Source organism: Schistocerca gregaria, chromosome 8 (genome assembly GCF_023897955.1).
Source record: "Schistocerca gregaria isolate iqSchGreg1 chromosome 8, iqSchGreg1.2, whole genome shotgun sequence".
In the NCBI taxonomy this organism is placed as follows: domain Eukaryota; kingdom Metazoa; phylum Arthropoda; class Insecta; order Orthoptera; family Acrididae; genus Schistocerca; species Schistocerca gregaria.
Window position 1 is genome coordinate 265,836,152 of NC_064927.1, and position 25,604 is coordinate 265,861,755.

General features: G+C 37.7%; 1 long non-coding RNA gene across 1 annotated transcript in view; it reads right to left on the reverse strand.

Annotated features, from left to right (window-relative positions):
- Window positions 1-25,604, reverse strand: part of LOC126284378 (uncharacterized) — a 248,437-nt gene that overhangs the window by 116,688 nt on the left and 106,145 nt on the right. The window lies entirely within an intron of this gene.

A 25,604-nucleotide genomic window follows, 5' to 3' on the forward strand; every position in this document is an offset into this window, starting at 1 on the left:
GTCCAAGATCTGAAGTATAGAACTCTCACTGTGATTACTTGGATATCGATGTAATAACGTAATACGACACACTGTACTACATGCATGTGAATATCACATTTCCACTACAAGCTAGAAACAGTCGAAAAGCAGTCACAAATAACAATGTTTTAATTGGTTCGCCGTGATCAGAAAAAGCATTTCAATTGTTACATGCACATTACAGCATTAATAAACTAATTATACAACAGGCTACACCAATGAAGAAAATTGTCGGTATTATTACAACAGTAGTAAATATCCTAAAAGAGTGTCATGATTAGATATATTTAATTTGTTGAAATGTGCTGCTGACAAAGGCAGATCTACTTTCATGACAATGTTTTTCGAACCCCAGCTCACAAGGCATTCCTTTCGCGCGCATTATCCTCCGCTGCTCACAATACACTGACCATTGTATTGTGCGACAGATCAAATGGCTCTCAGCACAAAGGGACTTAACATCTGGGGTCATCAGTCCCCTAGAACTTAGAACTACTTAAACCTAACTAACCTAAGGACAGCACACACATCCATGCCCGAGGCAGGATTCGAACCTGCGACCGTAGCGGTCGCTCGTTTCCAGACTGCAGCGCCTAGAACCGCTCGGCCACTCCGGCCGGCTGCGACAGATCAATTGTTTATTTTTCTGAATAACAAATATTTTATTTGTGATTCACACTGCCTGTCTGGGAAGCCGTAGGTGAGTAACCAGTATCTGGCACGTGCCTATCATTCCGCCTGAAGGAACACTCGTCATTAATTTAATACTGCTCAGGTCAGGAGAAGTAATAAAATGCTTTGGTAAGTTTCCATTCTAGTCGCTCACTGTTAAAAATACGATGGGTTACGGGAATTCTAAAAAAATTCCAACGGAATTGGCAATCTATTTTTGTGTTAGTTATTAACCTTTTGTCATTCGAAGAAGCATCACCATTTATGAGTAACGGCCACATTTCTCTTGGTGATGGGTTTAATTGTACTTCATTTGTCACAGTGTAATTTGCCAAACTCATCTGACAGCAGCTATTGCGACAGAATTCCGACCCGAAGTGCCTGATTAAAAAAAGTAATTGGCAGACACAGAGCTGAATAGCTTACGAAAAACCTCATAGTGTCTGTTTGCAGTAACATAAAAGAAGAATTTTCATGTTTATTTCCATACTAGGAAGCTCTTGTTTCGCTAGCTGTCGATAACTCTAGAAATTCCGGTCATTGGAGTGAAAAGGTAAGTATAAGTACTGATATATCGCCAGAGATAAGAAAGTTCCACGTGTTAAGAATTGGCAAAACACTGTCCTTGTGTGCTATCAATCGCCGAAATTTCCTTCCGGTGTCTCTAGCGGTTTAGGAGACATGAGAAATGTTGCGAGTATTTCGTTCTCGCGGGCAAAGGAATCGGAAGTGAGCGCGCTAGATAGCATCCATTTTCTCGAGATTGGAGCCAGATAGAGACCTCCTCCCAAGTCTGAACAAAAATTCAATATGTTAGCTAAATTTCATACGCAGCAACATATGGTGTAATACGCACCAAACACAAAATCATAGCGACCCCTAATTTTCGTTGCCAATTTTTTGAGTTTTGCGTAGTGACTTACTAAAATTACAATAAGAATGGCCTTTACCGAGATGGTGGGCACTTCGCCACGAAGCTGACATATAACGCTACAAGTAAGGCAAAAATAAAATGTGAATAGTTTCTGTTAAATCGTTTGAGGAAGATAACAGGTTGCGCGTGCTTCGGTTCTGTCAGCGCAAAGTGTCGCCAGACGGGGCGTGCGAAGTATGGTTTGCGCGTCGCAATATGCGCTGGACCCGAGCGACTCGCGCGGCACGTGCGTTTCGCGCTGCAGTGTCGTTCACATCATACTTGCTATACGCGTCTCAATTTGCACCTAGCCTTACACCGCTGATTATAGCTAGATGTTACAGCACAAAAGTAAACATATTGTCATAATTAGCGACTACGAACGGGGACATTTATAACTGTATATTTATGTATACACATTACGTAAACATATCGTTATAATTGGCGCCCGAACAGAACAGTTACTCATTTTTCTCTTGTCTCTTGTAACTTGTAGGGTTCTTACAGAAACTGAACGATCCTATTCTAGTACTGAATTGGAAGCTCTTGCAGTAGTTTGGGCTTTCAAGAGATTCAACTACTACATCAATGGCAAGGAAATCAAAATCTATTCTGATCATCAGGCTCTTAGTTTTCTTCTGACGTGTAAACTCCTACATCCTCGCTTAACGAGGTGGTGTCTTTTCTTACAGGGATATGACTTCGAAATAATCTATATAAAAGACAAAGATAACATTATTGCGGATGCTCTATCTCGCATGCCTGAAGACTCTTCGAACAGTACTGAACTTTTGGAACAAATGTCAATTACAGAATTCTTTTGATGAAGGATCCAATACATCGGAAATATTTTCTTGATCTTTGTAACCAGACTGTCCAATTGCAGGAAACTGATCCAAAATGGAGAGGTGTGAAACAGATCCTTGAAACTAATCCTACCCATCGCATGTGCAAATATTACAAATTGCATAATCAAGTTCTTTTCCACCGAACATCATTGTCATCAGAAAATTGGCTAGTATGCATTCCGCAGGAATATGTGGAACACTTACTCTGGTATACACATATTTCGTGGGGATTCTTTGGACCAGAAAAATGTAAGCGTAAAATAGCAAAGTACTGCTACATTCCCAACCTTCATAGCAGAATTCACAAACTCTTGAAACACTGTATCATTTGTCAAAAGGCAAAACCTTTTAATCTTTCGAATATACTGCCTTTGAATCCTATTATCACAGAGAAACCTAGACAAATCCGTGGTATAGATTTGACAGGACCCCTCCTACGAGGTCGTGGAGGACTACGCTACCTTGTAGCTGTCATTGATCTATTTACCAAACATTTGAGATTGTACGTTATGAAGTCTGCAAACACTCAACCATCATCAATCGTTTAGAACATGACTACTTTTCTAGATTCGGAAAACCTGAATCAATTCTCTCAGACAATGGGTCTAACTTTGTCTGCAAAAGATGGAGACTTTTCCTTGTTAGTCATCAAATTAGGCAAATCCTTATGTTTAGACCGCAATCGAACCCGACTTGCGGTTGTTCCAGGAGTTTAATCGTTTTATTCGAACGTATATACCAAATCAGCAGACTCGCTGGGTGATTTTATGCCACTTTTCGAGGAAATTGTGAATAATCTAACACACCTGTCTACTGGTTTCACTCGGAGTGAGTTGATGTCTTCTGACCAAGAGAAAAATGAATGGGTCAATTCAATTCCTAAGTGTAAAAACACAAGCGCTAGTTTAGACGCCAGAATAAGACATGCTCTAACAACGTTGATCACCCAAGCCAATTTACGCAAGAAGGCATATGACAAACATATTAATAAGGTGTTAACATATAAGATAGGCGAAAAGGTCTTGCAAAAAGCACACTTTAAACCATCGTTGTTCTTACGCAAACATCAAAAATGGCGAAGTCTTTTTGAGGGACCTCACGAGATCCTTCGTATACCGCACACAGGTTGTTATCTGATTTCTGATCCCGCAAATGGAAAAATAAAAGGGTTATACCATCGCTCTGATCTTAAAAAGTATCATGCTATAGAATAAGTCAAAAGGAAAGCTTTACAATGGCAAGAGCAGGTTAGCCGCTAGTGACTAAGTGACAACTGATCTGACTACGTTAAAAAATGCTTAGAATAAATTACACGACAGTGAGTCTATCTTGCTGTACAGCAGAGAATTTAAAATATGTTATCTTGAGCCATAATTTAAGTGCAGACAAGCTGATTAAAAAAAATCTTGTTTAAAAAAGAAAGTGATCAACTCCAAGAGCTATAGTTTTAAGATTTAGTTTTAATGAGATAATATTTAAGAGAGAAAAATGAAATATAAAGCGAAGGATGTGCCTAACAAGCCGGCTTCTGCGATATGAAATGGTAAAGAAGTGAAAATAAAACATAGTATATAAGAAATTTTTTTTAAGTTCAAGGAGCAATGATCGACAAACGAAATTTATTTTCGTCACGGACAATGGTCGCTTGACAATTATTGGTTCCTGATCCCACTAAAAAGGAAAACAAGTAACTAGTTTCTAAGTCAGCCATGTCTACATTAAGTTCTAATGTACATAGAAATCTGGAACAGGTTCATCTCTGCATTAAAATAACGTAATGTTTATGAAGCATGTGAGATAGCTGTAAGTACCGACATGACCACGAAAGTTCTATCCTTCAGCTACATAAACAAAGTAGCATTAGTTGTAATTGCAATACGCAGGTCAGAGACATTCAAAGCCATAAGTGAAATAAATACCTAGTATAAGAGCGTAAGTGACAAGGACAAAGCAATGATGACTTAAGGTCATATATAGAGGTCAATGCAGTGTAGCGCAAGCAGGCTTCAAAGCGAGAATAAAATGACAATGAAACCGCCGGCAGCTAGTTCTTAATTTGCAGCGCGTACACAGACGTACGGCGCAAAGGAAAATTAATTTTTAAGTCATAAAGAACAAGGAGTTCAGATTTCGTCTTCTATGTACTATTAGATCTATGTCTTTCTTCTGAATTTGTGTAAATATCCTAACCCGCCTAAACGCGTCCCGTAGACTTGACGTCACAGATTCAGAAATGCGGTTGACGTGGAAGGCTGGTTTGGCATACGATTTTCAAAAGGAAACGCGTGAAGGAAATCGGGAAAAATGTAGTTTTGAAATGTCTTTATTTTTCCTTTTAAAGTCAATCCGGGACGCAAACCGAGATCGCGATAAGGAATTTTAATATTTTTTGAATGGTGTACTGTTCTCATGTGAGAGGGCTATAGAATGTGACTATCCTCACATCTAGTAAAAGGGAAATTTATGGTTGAAATGACAGTGATAACTTTAATGAATCTAATGAATAGAAAGAACGATTCAAATGAATAATAATAATAATAATAATAATAGCTAACAGATCGGAGAAACTAATGTATTGTGACTGTGAATCAAAAGCATAATTAGTCTTAGAGAAAGATGCCGAACAATGTAAAGCGAAATGTTAAGGTAGTTACCAACAAAGCAACAGAAATTGAAATAGACATGATAGTCGAAGCTCTCAATTGTTGTTGTTGTTGTTGCTGTTGTTGTGGTCTTCAGTCCTGAGACTGGTTTGATGCAGCTCTCCATGCTACTCTATCCTGTGCAAGCTTCTTCATCTCCCAGTACCTACTGCAGCCTACATCCTTCTGAATCTGCTTAGTGTATTCATCTCTTGGTCTCCCTCTACGATTTTTACCCTCCACGCTGCCCTCCAATACTAAATTGGTGATCCCTAGATGTCTCAGAACATGTCCTACCAACCGATCCGTTCTTCTAGTCAAGTTGTGCCACAAGCTCCTCTTCTCCCCAATTCTATTCAATACCTCTTCATTAGTTATGTGATCTACCCATCTAATCTTCAGCATTCTTCTGTAGCACCACATTTCGAAAGCTTCTATTCTCTTCTTGTCTAAACTATTTATCGTCCATGTCTCACTTCCATACATGGCTACACTCCTTACAAAGACTCTCAGAAACGACTGAAACGACTTCCTGACATTTAAATTTATACTCGATGTTAACAAATTTCTCTTCTTCAGAAAGGCTTTCCTTGACATTGCCAGTCTACATTTATATCCTCTCTACTTCGACCATCATCAGTTATTTTGCTCCCCAATAGCAAAACTCCTTTACTACTTTAAGTGTCTCATTTCCTAATCTAATTCCCTCACCATCACCCGACTTAATTCGACTGCATTCCATTATCCTCGTTTTGCTTTTGTTGTTCAAGACACTGTCCATTCCGTTCAACTGCTCTTCCAAGTCGTTTGCTGTCTCTGACAGAATTACAATGTCATCTGCGAACCTCAAAGTTTTTATTTCTTCTCCATGGATTTTAATACTTACTCCAAACTTTTCTTTTGTTTCCTTTATTGCTTGCTCAATATACAGATTGAATAACATCCCTTCCCAACGAGTGTTTCCCTTTCATACCCCTCGACTCTTATAACTGCCATCTGGTTTCTGTACAAATTGTAAATAACCTTTCGCTCCCTGTGTTTTACCCCTGCGGCCTCCAGAATTTGAAAGAGAGTATTCCAGTCAACATTGTCTTTCTTCTAAGAGAAGTCGTAGCAAGCTTCAAAGAGAGACAAACTATTTGATTATAAACTGTAAAAAATTTGTGTACATAATAGTGTATAAGTGAAGGCTTAAAATGCTGTGGAAGTCTGCCAGAGACACGAAGCAATGCGTCGTTGTTATAAGTAAGTGATAATTTCATTCACGATGAAGATAAAAAGTGTTAAACGTGCAGATAGGCCGACGGGCAGTAACAGTCCGGTTGGATAACCGAAGGTGGTGATGTGATTAAGTGCAGTGCATCGGAAATCAAGTGTGTTAGCTGCTTAACAAAGTGCGAGCGCTTGCCTACCTTAAAATCTTCAAAACCGGCTGGAAAATGTGGAGGCAGGGATGCTTTCAATGGAGTCTCTGTCCCTGGTAATCGTCGTCCCTCCGCACCAGCTCGGCAAACCACAAAATACCACAACACCATCGATACATGTTCACTGAACCGTGCGCGGAAAAGCTGAAATACCGCGTGGAGGCTAATGAGCGCCTCGAGTTGCGATTCAGCTCTAACAATTAGCATGTGTCAACGTCCAATGACGCAACAAACGCGTTAAATTTAAAGTGTTGTACTAGCACAGCACTCCCGCTGCAGTTCGACGAAACGGACTTTTCATGAAAGCCGCTCCCAAAATAAAAGACTCTTATATGAGTTCACAATATATCACATACTATGTTATATCCCCTGAATGAAATGCGAACAGCCAAACCACACGCAAATAGTGACAAAGTCGAATTCCTATGAATCCCAAGTCCTAAAATTAGATTTAATCTTAGATCTTAGACCAAAGGGTATTTATATTTTTTGTTACATGTAACGTGCGAGCGAGACTCGCCGACCAGAGCTGATGAAAAGTTTTCTACTCGGAGAACGCGAAGTAGAGATCCATCTTCTCAAGGGATAAGCTTCACCTGGAGAAGAATCAAATTTTATCTTACCTGTCAAATACACAAACGATGAAAGCGTAAAAATCATGACTACTCGTGAGCAATGGAAAATGGACACGTGTGAGAAATTCCATGTGTGAGAATTATATGTGTATAAAAATGGACACGTGTGAGAAATTCCATGTGTGAGAGTTATGTTTGTATAAAAATATGAATGTCTACGTGTTTTCTTTCAGGAGCAAAGAGCCTATGAGCTCTGGACAATAACTTGAAGCCACAAAGATGGTCGTTATGAACTCTGTAAAAAAAAAAAAAAAAAAAAAAAAAAAAAAAAAAAAAAATAAAGACTGTAATGAGCATAATATATAATCTCCATTGTAAACTTTGTAGATTTACTGTCTTAGTTTTTAATTTTTTTGTGTATCTTTACCTTAAGAATTGTCTTAAAAGAGGAAGGCCTCAGACACGGCCAACCAATTCGGCTCAGATTTGCCAGGTCGCTTGTGTACAACCTAAAACGAAGGAATGTAAGATATTTTTGGTCAACACACGCGTTTTTGAGAAAATCACGCCTAAAGATTATGACGAGCAACCGACTCAAAAATGGAAGGATCGATAGATAATTGTAAGTAGAGCATGTTTCACCATCAGGTGTGGGGTCCGAAAACGCATACTTTTCCAGAAATCGAGGTAAGAAACCATCACAACTGCCGCGTCTGTACCCACGATGTAAACGCTTTTTCGCTAGCAGCACCGATAGCGCAACGGCCAAGGTAACTGGCTGGGGGTCCAAGAACCCGGTTTCGAATCGCGAAGAAAACTATCGGGTGTTTTTCTTTTCGTTTTTATTTTTTCATATTTCAATTGATAGTGATAGGAGGGTTAATAAGGTAAGTAAATCAATAAGGAATGATAATAATGAGCTAGGCAAATAAATTTCTCAAACCTCTTGGTACAGTAAACAACTAAAATGATACTCCAGGTCACTTTACAATGGCTCTTCCAGCTAATGTACACATTTTTGAACGAGTCGGTTAAACGATGGACCTCTTCTATAACCCGAGGACCAAATGTAAAATTCGTTTCTTGTAAACACAGGAAAACCTAAGGCAACACTTTTCCAGAGGCTGTGATGGCATATTGCGCTGTGTACGAATGTGTTAATTTGTTTTATCTACCAACTGCGACAAGAGTTCGTTTTTCTCCCTTATGCGATAACGCGCGTCGAATGTTCACCCGATACTCGCACCGTGTTTGATCGGTGTTGATCACGTAATCACGATTAAAACCGGTCATAGGTGACCCCGTTTGCGTGCTGAAAAGAGCCGCCACTTTCTGTATATCTACTATATTTTCTACCTCCTTACGGGAGACGTATTTAGTGACGTGTCGTTGACAAATTTTATACTCCGATTTGAAATTTCTTGTCCAAGATAATGATGAAGAAAATGTAAAATCCTTGTTGGCTGTATATTGAAGCGCTGCACCTGCAGCTCACTCCTGAAGTATTCTCGTTGTTACATTCTCGTTACGACAGCGAGATTCGACAAATCTGTCGTATGTCCACTTATTTATCGCCTGGTATTTGTCGTATCTTGTCCCTCCTTTAACGATATCACTTTCCCACAATTTCAAATCGTTCTTCCTTTTCAGGGCTGTTGTTGCTCCATTCTTTTGCAATGTTTGTAAGTTTCAATTTGGATTACTCTTGGTTAGCGCGATGCCGGCCGGTGTGGCCAAGCGGTTCTAGGCGCTTGAGCCTGGAACCGCGGGGCCGCTACGGTCGCAGGTTCGAATCCTGCCTCGGGCATGGATATGTGTGATGTCCTTAGGTTAGTTAGGTTTAAGTAGTTCTAAGGTCTAGGGGACTAATGACCTCAGATGTTGAGTCCCATAGTGCTCAGAGCCATTTGAACCATTTTTTGAACCTGGCTAACGCTACCGCCTTTACTTTTACTTCAAGGGGTATAGCGCCGTAGTTCAATCGTTTAGCAACCGGTTCGTAATAATCATCGGGAACAGATGAAGCACATATTCCCAGTGACGTGGAGATTTCCAAAGTGTTATGACCATTTTGCGATTCACTAGTCGGAATATCTTCGACGGAATCACCTTCTGCTTCGTCTTCATTATTCAGATCATGCACCTGAAAGATATGACACAACAAACAATTATTAGTTACTACGGCATAAACAGACGAGCTAATTACTACAAACTACATACAGTACTTGTCATATGTTACTTACGGAAGAACACTGTATTCATTCACAAAACGTATTTCATTCGGCGCATTAACGATGGAAAAGTCACTACATGTATCCACGAGGTTAGCGGCAGCCTAATGACGGAAAACAACTCTTTCAAATTCACTTCTATAAGACTCGTGCTGGACACCTTCACTCTTCCAGGTTCACAACTATGATATGACAAAGAGGCAACTGGGACAACAAAACTCTCACCGAGTGCATTCGGTCCCTTACATTCCGTCCTGTGCCTCTTTGTAAACAAGCGTCGAGCGGTTGGCTATCTGTGATCCCTCGTGAGGAATTCGCAGCACTCTTACTCGGAGTTATTTTCATGTGACAAGGCTTAAAAGTTTAATACTTTACTAACACACGGCGTTTGGGAAATTAGTTTGCCTACCTTATTATTATCATTCCTGATTGATATACTTACCTTATTAACCCACCTATCCCTATCAATTGAGATATGGGAAAATAAAAACGAAAATAAAAACACCCAGTAGATTTCTTCGAGATTCGAACCCGGATTCTCCGATTCCCAGCCAATTACCTTGGCCTTTGCGCTATCGCCGCTGTCGGCGAAAGGCTTTTACCGTATGGGTACAGAAGCGGCAGTTGTAAAAGTTTCTTTCCTCGATTTCTGGAGAAGTTTGCGTTTGCGGACCCCACACCTGATGATGAAAAATGCTGTATTTACAATTATCCATCGATCCCTCCAATTTTGAGTCGATTGCTCGTCATAACCTTTAGGGGCGATTTTCTCAAAATTGCGGGGGTGTTGACCCAAAATATCGAGGATTCATCCGTTTTAGGTTGTACACAAGCGACCTGCAAAATTTGAGCCGAATCGGTTGGCCGTGTCTGAGGCCTTCCTCTTGTTAGTCTATGAATGAGAGATCACCATATTTGTGTAATCCTAATAATAAAATGACAGGAATACTGTGTTTGATCAATGTAAATCTGTAAAGTACTCAATCCCATAATGTTAATGGCGACACGTGAATCTTGGTAATCTCTTTGATTTCCAAGATTCCCATGGGTGGCACTGTAACATTTTGTGATTGACTTTATCATTTTAAATCATTCACTAATCGAGCAGTCGCTCGGCAACAGCTACAGTTAGCAAATAATGTTGCGAGAATGTAAAAGGTGAACGTCCTGTGACGTAACGTGTTTATTGCCGAAGCGCCGTCAGAGATGCAGTCAGTTACTGGCTGAAAACCGCGGCGCGAAAAACGGACAGTAGAAGAACACTTTCACACAGTTTTTTGGATGTACGAGATATTCTCGATGAACAGTTACTCATTTTCCTCTTGTCTCTTGTAACTTGTGTCGGACGCGCATGTCTTGCCGCCGTATTATTATTGTTAAAAATAATATTATTTTAGTGTAAAGTAAAAATGCAATACTAAAAGTGCAATACTGCATAGCAGTAGATTTATTGTGTGACGTGTATGTGAAAACGTCAAAGGAATTATTTTCATTGCGAGAAGAGAAGTGCCAGTCAAAACGGCATCCATGTTAAATCCTTCGTTGCAGTGTAAGTTCATCTACTAATTGCCATAAATGCAGAGTTAAATGGAACTGGTGTCTGGACTATTTATTTAGTATAGAATCTATGTCTCACTCCTTAATTTTTCTGCCAAACAGAGAGTTCACAGTCACGAATTCATTCGTCGAAATCGGACGAAAGTTGCATGCGGCGAAATATTTTCTCCGCGCCATATTCTACTGGTAAATACATGATAAACTACGGTCCCCTGGGAATTTCAAGTTGAACTATCCAAAAATAATTATATTTTGAATAGGCATTTACTCTCCTTCTCTGCAATGCTACTTCCGACTGAACAGACGATCCAACAGCACACGGCCGGCGTTCGCGAATATATTTCCACTGCTGATTAGGGCTAGATGTTACAGCACAAAAGTAAACATATTGTTATAATTAGCGACTACTGTATGTTTATGTATGCACATTACGTAAACATATCGTTATAACCTGCATCCGGCAGATTGCCATCAGCGGGTGCAATTCTGTGAATGGCTCCAACAACAACGGGAAGCCAACGATGACTTCATGAACACCTTAATATGCTTGGATGAAGCAGCATTCAGCCATGGGGGTGTTTTCAAAATGCACAATGCTCACCATTGGTGTGAGGTTAACCTGCATGTCACCCGCGACCCTGGCTATCAAGTTCGCTTTGGTATCAGTGTCTAGGCTGTAAAATTGGGTGGCAGGTGTTTGGGCCCCTACATGTTGCCTGACCAGTTGCCTGCATGAAGGTATTGTGCATTCCTCTCAAACTATCTGATTGATGCACTGAAATATGTTCCACTACATGTTTGGCTGAGGATATGGTTCCAACATGATAGTGCATCTCCACACTCTGGAATTAATGTGTGATGTTATTTGGACAGAACATTTCTAGGGAGATGGCTCAGCCATGGAGGTCCAGTTGTATGGCCACTGCACTCACCTGACCACAATCCCCTGGATGTCTTCCGGTGGGGACACCTGAAGGAGCACGTGTTCTCTACTTTGCCGGCAAATGTGGAAGAATTGGTAGCGCATATTCATGCTGCTCTTGTTACTGTGGACACAGCTTTGCAGGGAAGGGTCCAGAGCTGTACGATACGGCAGTTTGAGCAATGTTTGGACATGCAAGGAGGTTGCTTTGAGGATCTTTTAATCTGAGGACAATATATTCTGTTGCGAAGGTCATGTAATCATTAATATAGGCATTATTAATGTCACTGGTTGCTAATGTGCTACATCTGAGTGCTTATATTAGACGTAGTATAAATGACAAGTAAATGTAGTGTTATCGTACTGTGCTATCATTTTTAGCATCTCAAAGTTGATATCGTTTTTGCAGTTATTCTGTCCTATGACAGGTCATTTGTTTCAACTGTCTATTTCTTATTTGTCTAACCACGCATTTGTAACGTTCAGCATTACATAATGTTGTAAATTTAGGATACAAGTGACCTAAGAAACGGTGTATATTACAATATGAAACATCAGAATGAAATAAGCAAATAAAAAAATGCGCTCCCCAATCCAGGATCGAAACCACCTCCTGCATGCTAACCCAAAACTCTATCCTTTTTTTTGTTCGGTGCGGATGTCCCATGACATCCATTCAAATTCAGTGTTGAGCTATTGACTCAGTTTTTTTATTGGAGAGAGCAGCTAACCCTCTGACTGAACACTCTGAGCTACCGTGCCGGCTCCACTGGACCAACTGTACAGCATGACTCATATGCGCTGGCAGTGGTAGTTACCATACATGTGGTTACAGTGTTGCCATATAGCCACTATTTAATGTCTTTTTGCTGTCTGATATACTCGCTGGGCGTAATTTTGTGACAGACCTTTTTTGTCACTGGCACGTGAGGCGTCGCACTGCAAAGCCTGAGTAAGCGAATTTCGCTTCACCATGTATATCTATTACTTTCCAGATTTTTTTAAACGTGTGGAGGGGGGGGGGGGGGAATTTCTTTTTGTTGATGACAGCATCATTGTAATCGCAGGTAAAACTAGAACTCCAAGAAGAGACAGCAGATGGTACCTTAAAGGATGTTTATAATCGATCATTAAGCAGTAAAGTTGTACTAAATGTAAAGAAAACAAACAGCATTAATTTCTACTTGAAGAGTGAAAAAACTGTATGAAATTAAATGTGAGTTATAATTTCACACAAAACAGCATTTTCTTCATGGGAATAAAACTGCACAATAAACTGCGCATCCAGATTAAACAGACAATTAAAATATAATTATTTACAAAACCAGACAAAGCATACCACTTACATTTATTTATTTACCCCCTAAGGATCATCTCTCATTTGTATAGGAATTTTCATGGTAAAACGATGATAATAAATAGCTATAAATATAAATGCACGCTCTGAATATATAAGTAGGTTTATTAGGATAAGATAGGTCATTAACTGTGGCCTTGACACAGGAATTATCCTGACATGTGCCTGAAATGATTTAGGAAAACCACAGTACACCTAAATAAGGGTGGCTGAGCAGAGCAAATTCCATCCTCCCAAATATGTCAGTATCTTAGCAGCTGCACTCCCTCATTTGGTTGATCTGAAGTGTGTAATGTTCTGATCTTCACACGTGATTTTTTGAAGAAGCATTTCATCATGATTAAGTACTGTATTGTGTCAGGCTGTTGTAGCTGTCCCATTTCATTATTAACCTGTATTCTGAGTCATCTAAGTAATTTTCACTTATGAAGAATGCTTTAGCTGTGTTTTTAAACAGATGTCTTTCAGTAATCTTTTAGGATTCCTTGGGCAATTTATTATAAATTTTATTCCATGATGGAAAATGTTGAGTGTTTTTCAAGTCCAAACTGGCTGTTGTGTGATGAATATGTATAGATGTATTGTGAAATTCTAATAATGTTTTCCCTGATATGCTCAACAGATCTGTAGATGTGGTCACTTGGTGCACTAAGGATAGCCATTTTTTTTAAATAGTCTTGAGAATGAGCCAAACTACCAATTCTTATGGGGCTACCAATTCTTATGGCGCTTTTCTAGAGCTTAAAAGTTGTGTCCATGGTTTGTGCATTTGACCCACAGAAAAGAAGCCTCTACGTAAGAACTGCGTGTTTGCGGGAATAGTATGTCACCACAAGACATTAGCTTTATAAGGTTGGTGTGTATGTTCGAAGCATTTTTGTTTTGTAAGTGTGATATTATGGTTGCTTTGGTTTTATTTATCCATTGTCATTTTTTTTATTTGTGGTATGCTGTTACTATTTGAGTTCACATATTGTCTTTTACTTATCTGCAGTTAGTGAGTGGAGCTGTGGACACTAGAAAATGGAATGCAAAGTGGAGAAACTGGAACATTTGTGATATATTCTTCGGTCTGGGTTCCACAGAGAGGTTACAACAGTGTCATTGGACAGAGCTCACTTAAGGAGGATTGTTTTGACATTAGTGACCCTCCAAGGTCAGGAAGACTTTTGAGATTTGATGAAGATCACTTAAATGCATTAATCCACAATGATAACGTCAGTATATTGGAGAACTGGCAAATGTGATGAACTGTGATCAGTCCACCAATGTGCGACATTTGCGTGCAGCGAGATGTGTGTGAGTACCACATGCTCTAAAGCCAAAATCACAAAAATCAGCAGGTGGCCATATGTGTATCTCTGCTTTCTCATCATCAACTGACTCATGAACAACACCAATCATTCCTATCATGTACTGTTAATGGTGATGAGAAATAGTGTCTTTATGCCAACTTAAGGAAAATAAGTGAAAGGTTAAGCATAAGGAAAGCAGCAACTCCTCATAACAAGACCTGTGCACATCTACAATAGATAATGCTATGCACCTGGTGGAACAGCAATGGTGTGGAGTAGCAGGAATTGCTGCTCCGAGATGTACCCATCGCTGCTGACATTTATTGGCACCAACTAAGACATCTTGCAGAAGCAATCCAAGAATAACAACCATAAATACTGTGTCAAGTGATGCTACTCCACAATAATACCCATCCGTATTCTGCTAGACTGACAAAAAACAGCATACATGAGTTGGGTTGGGAATACATTCCACACCTACCTTATTCACCTGATGTTGTACCCTCAGATTTTCATCTTTTCCGCTCTCCATTAAACAGCCTTCAAGAAACTTCCTCTCTGGATGAAAATGCAGCCCAAACATGGCTCAACAATTTCTTCTCAAAACTACAGTCGCAGAATCAAAAAGTTACCCCAGTGAATCATCTGACATCAACAAAGAAAACTTTTTCTCCATATCTTAAACTATCTGGAAAGTCATTGACATATTGGTGTCCTTCCTAAGAGTTATTAGGTGCAATTTCTCAGGTGTTTCAGCAGTTATTTGCAATTACTTTTTCGCACTGTGTAGCTGGATTGAGCAGAAACAAATACTGCTCATCATGTCTTTCATATGACTCACAGTGTACATGCAAAGTGTCGGTTTGCTTCCCATTAGAAACAAAATGATTTGTAAAGCAGACTTATACATGCCCATTTAACAGAGTGGTTTCAAATTAGTTGAGTGTGCTATTTGTTTCACTGCTATATATTAACATGGAAGTACCATGAAAAAAGATGGCGTCGCGTATAGAAGTGTGTATAAATAGTTCCAAGGAAAACGGCTACATATCGAGTATAAATTGTATAAAGTGCAATAACTACATTGCGAAAGGTATCAGGTTATGTGCAGTGTCGCAAAAATGGATTCATACAAAGTGATTCGCGGGAACGGAAGAATGGGACGCGAAATGTGACTGTGGCATGGAATGCTGCGATCTACTAACGATAGCTTTGCCAAGATCCAATAACTGCATAGAAGAAAGTGTTACTGCATCGCTTCAGCAAGACCTTGTGCTTGCAAATCGTTACGTAAATAATTTAGAGGAATTGATAAAGCAACGGAAAGATGACGATTTTTTAAAACGAGTGTAATGAAAACACCGTCAATTTTCCTTTCAAACAAAACTTTTACTCGTGGTGAACGAAATCTTTCTGACGGTGTGAAATCGTCAGTAAATAGAGTGCAAAGAAAAACGGGTAATAAAGACACGACAGGACGAAATGTGAACTCAAAAAACAAGACAAGTGAAAGTGAATCTAGATCATCTGCGTGTTCTAACGAGAGAAATGTTTCTTCAAAGTGTACTATAAAATCAACGGAACGAGGGCACTTGGAGAACAACAAATATCAAGTCTGTGTATTAAGTGATAGTCATGCAAAGGGTGTGGCACAAATAATAAATGATCGGCAGTCCCAATTTAGAATAACAGGCATTGTCAAACCTGGCGCTCCCCTTAATGAAATAGTAAATAATTGTGAAAACTTAGTTAAGACTGGAACATGCTGTGTGCTAATAGGTGGAGCAAATGACATATACAAAAATGAAAGCCAACTAGCGACAACGACACTTCAAGCAACTCTAAGAAAGCTGTCAGATCTAATTTAAAGGTTCTCGTTGTAACTGTGCCACATAGACATGATCTAATCGAGGAAACATGGGCAAACAAAGAAATAAAGTCAACAAATAATAAATTGAGGAAGATCTACTCTGTTTTCAAGTGTGCAACTTTTGTGGATGCAAACAGCTCAGTGAGAAATCTTTTCACGAGGCATGGACAGCACAGGAACTATTATGGAAAAAATATGATGGGTGAAAAGATACTAGAAGAAATAAGCCGTATATCAATACAAAAGTTCCCTAAAATCCCACTCCAAATGAGGGAAGAAGCAGAAGAAATGAATACCTTAACAAGAGCGACATTTGCTGAAGCACTAAAAACATCAACATCTGCTATCGTTAATATTAAAATGTCATCAGCTGCCACAGCTAGTATAACCAATCAATCAGCATCATCCATTTCAAGTAGGAAAAGTAACAGAAACAAGAAACCTGTGGTATAACAGGATTTTTGGTATCCGGCCTTAATGAAAAAGTTAACAGTGTTAAACGAAAGGAGAAATACCATCGGTGCTCACTCCCCTATTCTAAAGATTATGACTCTAAATGTGCAGTGCCTCAAGAGAAATATTGTGAACTTGAAGCAGCAGTAAGTAATACCCAACCTGCTGTCTTGTGTATTATTGAACACAGGTGTAAGGGCCATGAAATCAGTAGTATTCATATTAATCCAGTTAAATAGGCAAATCATTATAGTAGGAAAATTGCAAAAGGTGGTGGAGTCGGTATTTGCCTTAGACAAGAGTTAGAATTTTAAAAGAGATGTGAAACAGAGAACTTAAGTATTGAAAAGTTTTTTGAAGCAGGTGCTGTCCAGCTATATGGCCTGATGAAAAAAGTCATAGTCATAACAGTGTATAGGTCACCATGTGAAAACACTGAAGTATTTTTTGATAAATTAGAATTGTTGCTAAATACTTTTTACAAAAAAGAAACTTTGATTATTCTTTGTGGTGATTTCAGTATTAATCTTCTAGATGAAAGTCAACAAAAAAGGCAATTTTTGGACATATTAAAGAGTTTCAACATGTCACCACTCATAAACAATTCAACTAGAATAACAAAGACCTCCAGTTGCCTCATAGATAACATTTTCTCAAATATGTCAACAACTGACATAGAGGTAACAAACATAGATTTAGGATTGTCGGACCACAATGCTCTCACCATTGAAAGTCCTTTAAGGTCAAAGGAAGATAAAGGTGTAAATAATGTTTAAAAAAGAAACTTCTCTGTGGACAGCTGTTATCAGTTTATAAGTATCTTAAAAAATGAAAATTGGTTAGATGTTATGAAACAAACAAGTACAGATGAAGCTTATAGTGTATTTGCATCGATTTATATCATGAACTTTGAGATGTGTTTTCGAAATAAACTGACCAGAATCAAGTCTACAGGACACATAAAGTCAAGTTCTTGGATGACTCTTGGCATTAAGAAATAATGTGAAAACATAAAGAAACTGAATTTAAAAAAGTGTGTGTGAAATCTTATGCGACTTAACTGCTAAGGTCATCAGTCCCTAAGCTTTCACACTATTTAAGCGAAATTATCCTGAGGCCAAGCACACACACCCATGCCCAAGGGAGGACTCGGACCTCTGCCACACAGTTCATGACTGCAGTGACTTAGACAAATGAATTCAGAGTTGAGGGAGTGTGCAGATACTGATTTTATAGAATATGTAAAAAGGTATAGGAAAATATACCGCAGAGTAATTGTAAATGCAAAGTTACTAAGTAATGACATGGAAATAAAACAGTTCAGAAATGAAACTAAAATAGCATGCGAAATTGTGAGGAAAGTAACTGGGGTCCTTTCAAAGATAAGGAAATTATTCTAAATGATGAGGAGAATAAAATGGGTGACAAATATACCATGCCTAATTATATGAATAATTACTTTTTAAATATACCCCAGACATTAAGCAGGAATTTTGGGGAGCAGATTAAGATAGCAGCACCCAAGGCAGCCAGCAGTATGATGGCAGTCCCAACAAACGAAAAGGAATTTTTAAAAGTGGTTAAAAGTCTGAAGTCCAAGATGTCAGGTGGAGTAGATGAGTTGCCAATAATACTAGTAATGAAAACAGCTAATCAAATAGCGAAACCATTGGCGCACATGGCAAACTTGTCAATGACTGAGGGCGTGTTTCCACAGAAACTGAAAATTTCTAAAGTCATTCCCTTGTTGAAAAAGGGTGATAAGCTTAAAATAGAAAACTACAGACCTGTCTCACTTCTCCCAACTTTCTCTAAGGTTAAAGAAATACTAATAAAATATAGAGTCACACATGATCTTAATATCCACAATCTGATAGACAGTGATCAATATGGATTTCAAGCTGGAAGAAGTACTGAAACACCTGTACTGGAGTACACAAAAGAAATAATTAGTAAATTGGAAGAGGGAAAACGTGTAGTCGGGCTAAATCTAGATTTGTCAAAAGCCTTTGACACTGTTGACCACAGCATACTTTTGGAAAAGCTTGAAGATGTAGGTATCAGAGGACCAGTAAAAAAGTGGTTTGAGTCATATCTGGAAAAGAGGATGGAGGTTGAAATCACAGCACCAAATGTTAACCAAAAAATTAAACTAAGATCAGATCCAAGGGAGGTCACAGTAGGAGTACCCCAAGGAAGTGTATTAAGCCCCTTGCTGTTCCTCATTTACATTAATGATATTCATGTGTCAGAAAGAAAAGCTAGAGTCATGTTATTTGCTGATGATACTAGTTTAACAGTTAATTATATGGAGCACTCATTGCGCAGTACTGTGGACCATGTCCTACAAGATATACAAAAATGGTTTAGTGCAAACAAACTAACACTGAATGCAAAAAAACTAATTACGTGCAATATGGAAAAATAAGTGAACATGACGACCTAAATTCCACCATGGAGGGAGTGCAAAACTCCTGGGTAAGTACATTGATGAGAAGATAAGATGGTAGGACCATGTGGTGAGCTTAGCGCTAAAACTAAATTCAGCATGTTTTGTACTTAGAATAGAGTTTGTAGTAATGACTGTACCAGATTAGTATATTTTGGCTAATTTCAGTCTATTGCATCCTATGGGATAGTATTCTGGGGAAAAACAAATTGTTGTCTAAATGAGATTTTCAAAATACAAAATCTCACTATTTGGATAATGACCCAGAGCCCACCTCAAACATATTGTAGATCCCGTTTTAAAGCATTGAAAATTTTAACAATGCCATCATTATACATTCTGAAATGGCTGTTGGTGATCAAAAGAAATCAGGACAAAATGAAAACCAATACAGACTACCATAATTACAGTACACTGCAATGTAAAGATCTCCACTTAAAAGCTGTAACAAGGACCCGAAGTCAGAAATATGTATGTAATCAAGGCATCAAACTTTTTAATGCACTACCAAAACATATCAAAGAGCTGAAAATGAGGATAAATTTAAAACTGTTATAAAGTATCACATACTTGACAAATGTTATTACAGTGTAAGTGAATTTCTATGCTCAACTGTATTAGAATATAAAGAACCACATGCTTGACAAATGTTATTACAGCATAAGTGAATATCTCTGCGCAACTGTATAAGAATATATGTTTAAGTTAATGTGACAAATGAAATTACATCAATGAATATGTCTGTCAAGCACATACAAAGATTAAGAACCACATGCTTAACAAATGTGACAACAGTATAAGTGAATAGCTCTGCTCAACTGTATAAGAATATATGATATCATAAATGTGACAAATGAAATCACAACATCAAGGAATAAGTCTGTCAAGCACATAAGAAATTATGTTATAAAAACACTTATTAGTTGTTTATTGTATTAAACATAAGACAGATTCCTATGAATTCAGCATAGAAATTTTTTTGTGAAGATATTATATAGTTGTTAAAATGTATCCTGACAAATCCTATATCACAAATGTGATCATTGGGATGATAATAAATAAATAAATAAATATTAAAAAACAAAGAATAACCAGTGATTCAGAAGTGACTGATCAGTGCTGCTGCGTGGTGGTAGCATTCAGTGTGGGCCAGAGTGGTGCTGTTGTTGCTGGAGTAGTGGTTATTCTTCCTATTTCACTGTCTCTGTTAATACACATCAATAAAACTAATACTGCACTAGCTAATTTGGACTGCTCTATCGAATGGGTATCTAAAATTCCTCTTTAAAGCTCAATTTCTTTGCAATGGGAAACAAACATATATTTCCTGTCACACAAAAGATGTGATGAGCAGTATTTGTTTGGGCTGACTCCAGTTACACATCCCAAAAATGAAATTGCAAATATTTACTGAAAAACCAGAGAAAATGTGCCTGATGAATCTTACAAGGGACACCCCGTACAGTGAGAACAGAATTGGACCCAATACACTAATATGGGGCACACCTATGTTTATATGTTTCTTGTCTGAAAATTGTTTTAGTATAAGTTCAATATCAGCAGATGTGTGAACTGTCTTTTCCTTTTCCACCCTGTTTTCCAAATAATACTGAAACCACCCACTTGCTATCTCTTACATCTGGTACTTCTAGCCTGTTTAGAAGTATTTTATGGCCAACAATGTCAAATGTATAGGACAAGTCTAAGACTATGCCAGTAATGCAGTCATCCTTGTCACGAGTTTCAAGTACCAATTTGGTGAACTTTGTAAAGGCCAATATTTTACTCCTCCCACTTTGAAACCAAACTGTGATTTGTTGAAAAGTGTGTATTTATTCATGTAAATCATTAATCTATCTTTCATGACTTATTTAATTATTTTTCAGAATGCAAACAGTAGAGAAACTGGCTTGTAGTTTTGAATATTTTCCACATTATCTTATTTAATAGGGGGCCTGACTCAAGAATGCTTTAGATATTCTGAAAAATGTACCTGAACTAAAGGACTCATTTAGGTAGTGGGATTGGGCTTTTATGCTGTTTATGACCACCTTCAGAACAGAGACTGAAACCTTATCTATGCCTGCCCCTGCCGATAGGGTAGCAAAAATAGTCTTCTGTTCTTACATATTAGTATACAGTCTTTAAGAAACAAATTGGAAGAATTGCAGTACTGGTTAGAAACTTCCAACTATGGTATACTTAGTGTAAATGAGCACTGGCTATATTCATCAGAAATTGACCTCAATATTCCATTTGGTTACTCCTTAGCTAGTAGTTACTGGAGATCAACAATTGGACATGGGGGTGTTGCAATATATATTAAGAATGGACTAAATCTACAATACTTTACTATTGATGTCACAGACCTGTGTATAGACACCGCCTTTGAGGCTGCACTTGTACATATACCTAAACATAACATTATTGTTGCATCTGTATATCGCACACCATCTTCTAGTGAATATGAATGTATAGTAAATTAAAAAAAAACCTGTTAGTCTTACTAACTAAGCCTAAATATGAATTCCAAAGAATCTTAATTTTTGGTAATATTAATATGGATATCAGTCACATTATATTGGAATTCTAGGATAGCGTAAGAGCTTTTGATTGCTATTGTCTAAATGATAAGCCTACAAGATATAATGCATGCTTAGACAATATAATAAGTAATATCCATGAAAATAATGTTGAAATTGGAGTAGCCAAGTTAGGCCTAGCTGACCATGATGAACAACACAAAATTGTTAGACCTATGAATGAATGCAACATAAGAGAGTTTAGAACTAGATTAAGGTCAGTTAACTGGAATGACATCTTATACAAAGATATGTGTGTGAATAACACAAGCAAATTATTTATAGAGGAAATTGCAAGAATATTTGATGAGTGTTGTCCCAGATTAGTAAAAAGACAGAATAATAACCAAGCTCATAAACCACAGAGACTAAATAATCGGTTTACACCATACCTCAACAGCATCAGGATTATGCTTCATATGTTTAAGGACAGATCTCATAACAGCAATGAGTACAAAGAGATGTACATTAGAAAAAGAAAAATTTATATATATGAAGTAAGTTTGGCAAAATGTAGGGCGAATGATAACTATATTCTTAAATCCAGAGACAGCTGTGAAACTGCCTGGGAAGTAATTCTTCAGTTTACAACAAGATTTGTCTCCCCTCAACGCCATGCTTTATGCTAAAACTCTTTTAGGTTCAAATAAGTATGTAGTCCATAAATTCTGCTTGGCAACAGTAACTGAAAATGATGTTAGCAAAGCAATAGGGAAACTAAGTAGTTCCAGAGCAGAGGACCTCTATGGTCTGTCAAACTTTGTGATAAAGAAGATATCAAGTCATCTTCTGCCCCCTCTAACCACTCTCATTAACCGTATATTACAGCAAGGGATTTTCCCCGACTGTTTGAAAATAGCAGTAACTATTCCCATATTTAAGAAAGGAGATAATCAAATCCAAGTAACTATCGCCCTATCTCATTAATCCCAATAATATCTAAAATAATCGAAGACTGTGTTCACCAAAAAATGAATCACTATTTTGAGAGGAATAACTTGTTACGTAACTCAGAGTATGGATTCAGGTTTAAGCTATCCACAGTTAAAGCGGTTGAAAATATTGTTAGTGATATATATGATGGCTTTGAAAATAAATTAATCTCCTGTGCTACTCTCCTAGACCTGAGTAAAGAATTTGATACTGTATCTCATAGTACTGTGATCATGAAATTAAGACACTACGGCACGGAAGAGGACACCCTGAAATTATTAGAATTCTACTTAAGCAACAGAGTACAAATTGTTAGTGTAAATGGGCAGTTGTCAAACCCACAAACAATAAAAAGAGGTGTGCCATAGGGCTCCATACTTCGGCCCTTTCTGTTTGTAGTGTATGTTAATGATATGCCATAGTATTTACCCTGTGGAACAGTTCTCTATGCGGACAATACAACGTTTATCAATTCAGGTCAGACTCTTGAATCTGTACGAGAAAAAAATAATATAATATTTGAAAAATCGGTTCATTGGTTTAGTGCAAACTCCCTATTCATAAATGAAACAGAAACTGAGGAAATATTCTTTAATTTGAAGGTATCAAACAAAGGAAATAAGTCCATTAAACTGCTAGGAATGCTGATTGACCAGAAACTTAGCTGGGATAAACATATCACATACTTCTGTTCTAAACTTGCACGTGCTATCTTCCTACTTTATAAGCTTAGGAGTAATGTCAGCCAAAACGTACTGCTGCATTCATATTTTGCTTATATCCGCCCCCATCTTTCATATGGTATTCTGCTCTGGGGAAATTCTCCCAATTCCATATCAATTTTCTGATGGCAAAAAAAGCTCTTTGATGTATAGTGGGTTTATCTCGTAGAGATACATGCAGGGAACATTTCAAAAAACTTAACATCATGACAGTTCCTTGTTTGTACATCTATTATTGCTTAATACATGTAAAAGAAAACATAACTCATTGTCCCCTTAGGTGATCTGTCCACACCCACAATGCGAAACGAAACCACACAATTGATCTGCCATACCCTAGATTGTCCAAGATACATAATAGTTATAAATGTGTGGGCCTCGAACTGTTTAATATGCTCCCTAAAATTGTACAAACAGTATCTAAAAGTAAATTTAAGACAACATTGGGTCAATGGCTCAAAGGTAAACCATTTTACTCAGTTGATGAATATAAAGATTGTAATATGGCAGATTTGCTGTTTTAACATAGAGTTTAACAACTCTGCCTGTAGTAGGACCTAAATTTGTATCAATAGCTTAGGATAACGACATAGTGTTATCAACATGTATATGATAATAACATAGTGTCATCGACATGAATACTCCCTGCTTAATATAAATCTGTATAATGTTTTCTTTTTTATTGTAAAATTAACAATATATAAAATTCTTAATGTGTGGTATTGTACTACACTAACATTCATATCATTTATATATACATTGTTATGAGAATATAACCATCTTTATACTGCAATTGAACTTATTGATGAAGCCCATTGTATAAGAAAATACTGAATGGCTAATAAAGATTCTTATTCTTATTCTTAACATGAGCCATTTTCAGTGCCACAACACCAGGGTAATAGTCATGTACAAAATATGCCAATCACATAGGAATTTCTACTCTCCCACCCTATCTTTCACTTGCATGTGATTATACTTGTGTCTGCCTTTCCCAGTTTCATGTTTTATGAGATCTCATACTATTTTGCCTTTATTTTCTGCTTTACTTATTATTTCATCATTGACTGATTTTTTTGGAGCAAGCAGTATCCTTCTGTGCATTTTTATATACATGATAGCGCTCAAGACAGTGTGGACTAGTGTAATGCTTTTGTAAAGAACTGAAACGTTTTAGTGTCTAGGAGTACTATTTAACACCCAATCTATTTTCCTTAGGTGTTGCCGTTGATGTGGCTACTTTTTGAAATAGCACCTCAAAAATTAATATAAACAATGTGCAGAATTTAGATGACTTACCATCTACACTGTTTTTCGTGTTCGCTTCATCCCATTGTTGATTTTCGAGTGCCTAGAAACAATATGTAATTTATGTTCCAAGAAGGTCCATTGTATGTCTGTAGTTTTCTGGGTTTTATCAAGCCTGTCTTTAGCTTTATTATCTGAAATTAATGATCGGAAGGCCAAGATCTCTTGGGAATCCTGTACAATTTTGTACGTCGAGTCTTTAAGTGCAAGGTCCAAGACTAATCCTGAACTTTTTGATACTCTACTGGCAGCAGCTTTCATGATGACCATATTGCTCTCTTTTAATGAGGCTACTTTCCTTATGCTGAGCCATATTTAGTTTGCTTCACTGATGATGTCCAGTGTACACAATTTACCTTGTGAGTTTACAAAATGTCAAACGCCACAAAGTAATTGCCGAGTAGAAAATATAAAACATGGAAAAACAATCTCAGTCCTGTAGATGAATGATGTAGGAGGCCTATAGTCCATAACTTGTTGTTAGTGCTACAGTGGGAAATCAGTGTATGTTATATTGATTACATTTATTAATGACAAAAGTGCACATAAGCATGGCTTTTGGAATAAACAACAAATAAATGTTGATGCACTACATTTGGGTTTATAACACTATCCCAGAATCACTATCTAATACACACTTTCACACAGAGACTTAACTTACTAAAAGTTTTTTTTGGAATGATAATGTTTTTGAAATAATATTCCCACACAGTACAGTCAGTGTTGTCTGAGATCACAGAAGTTATATGAAATGTCAACTGTATACATAAATGCAAAAGAGCCGCCAACAATTGCAGTCCTGTCTTCCTCAACTGCATGTAATATTACGG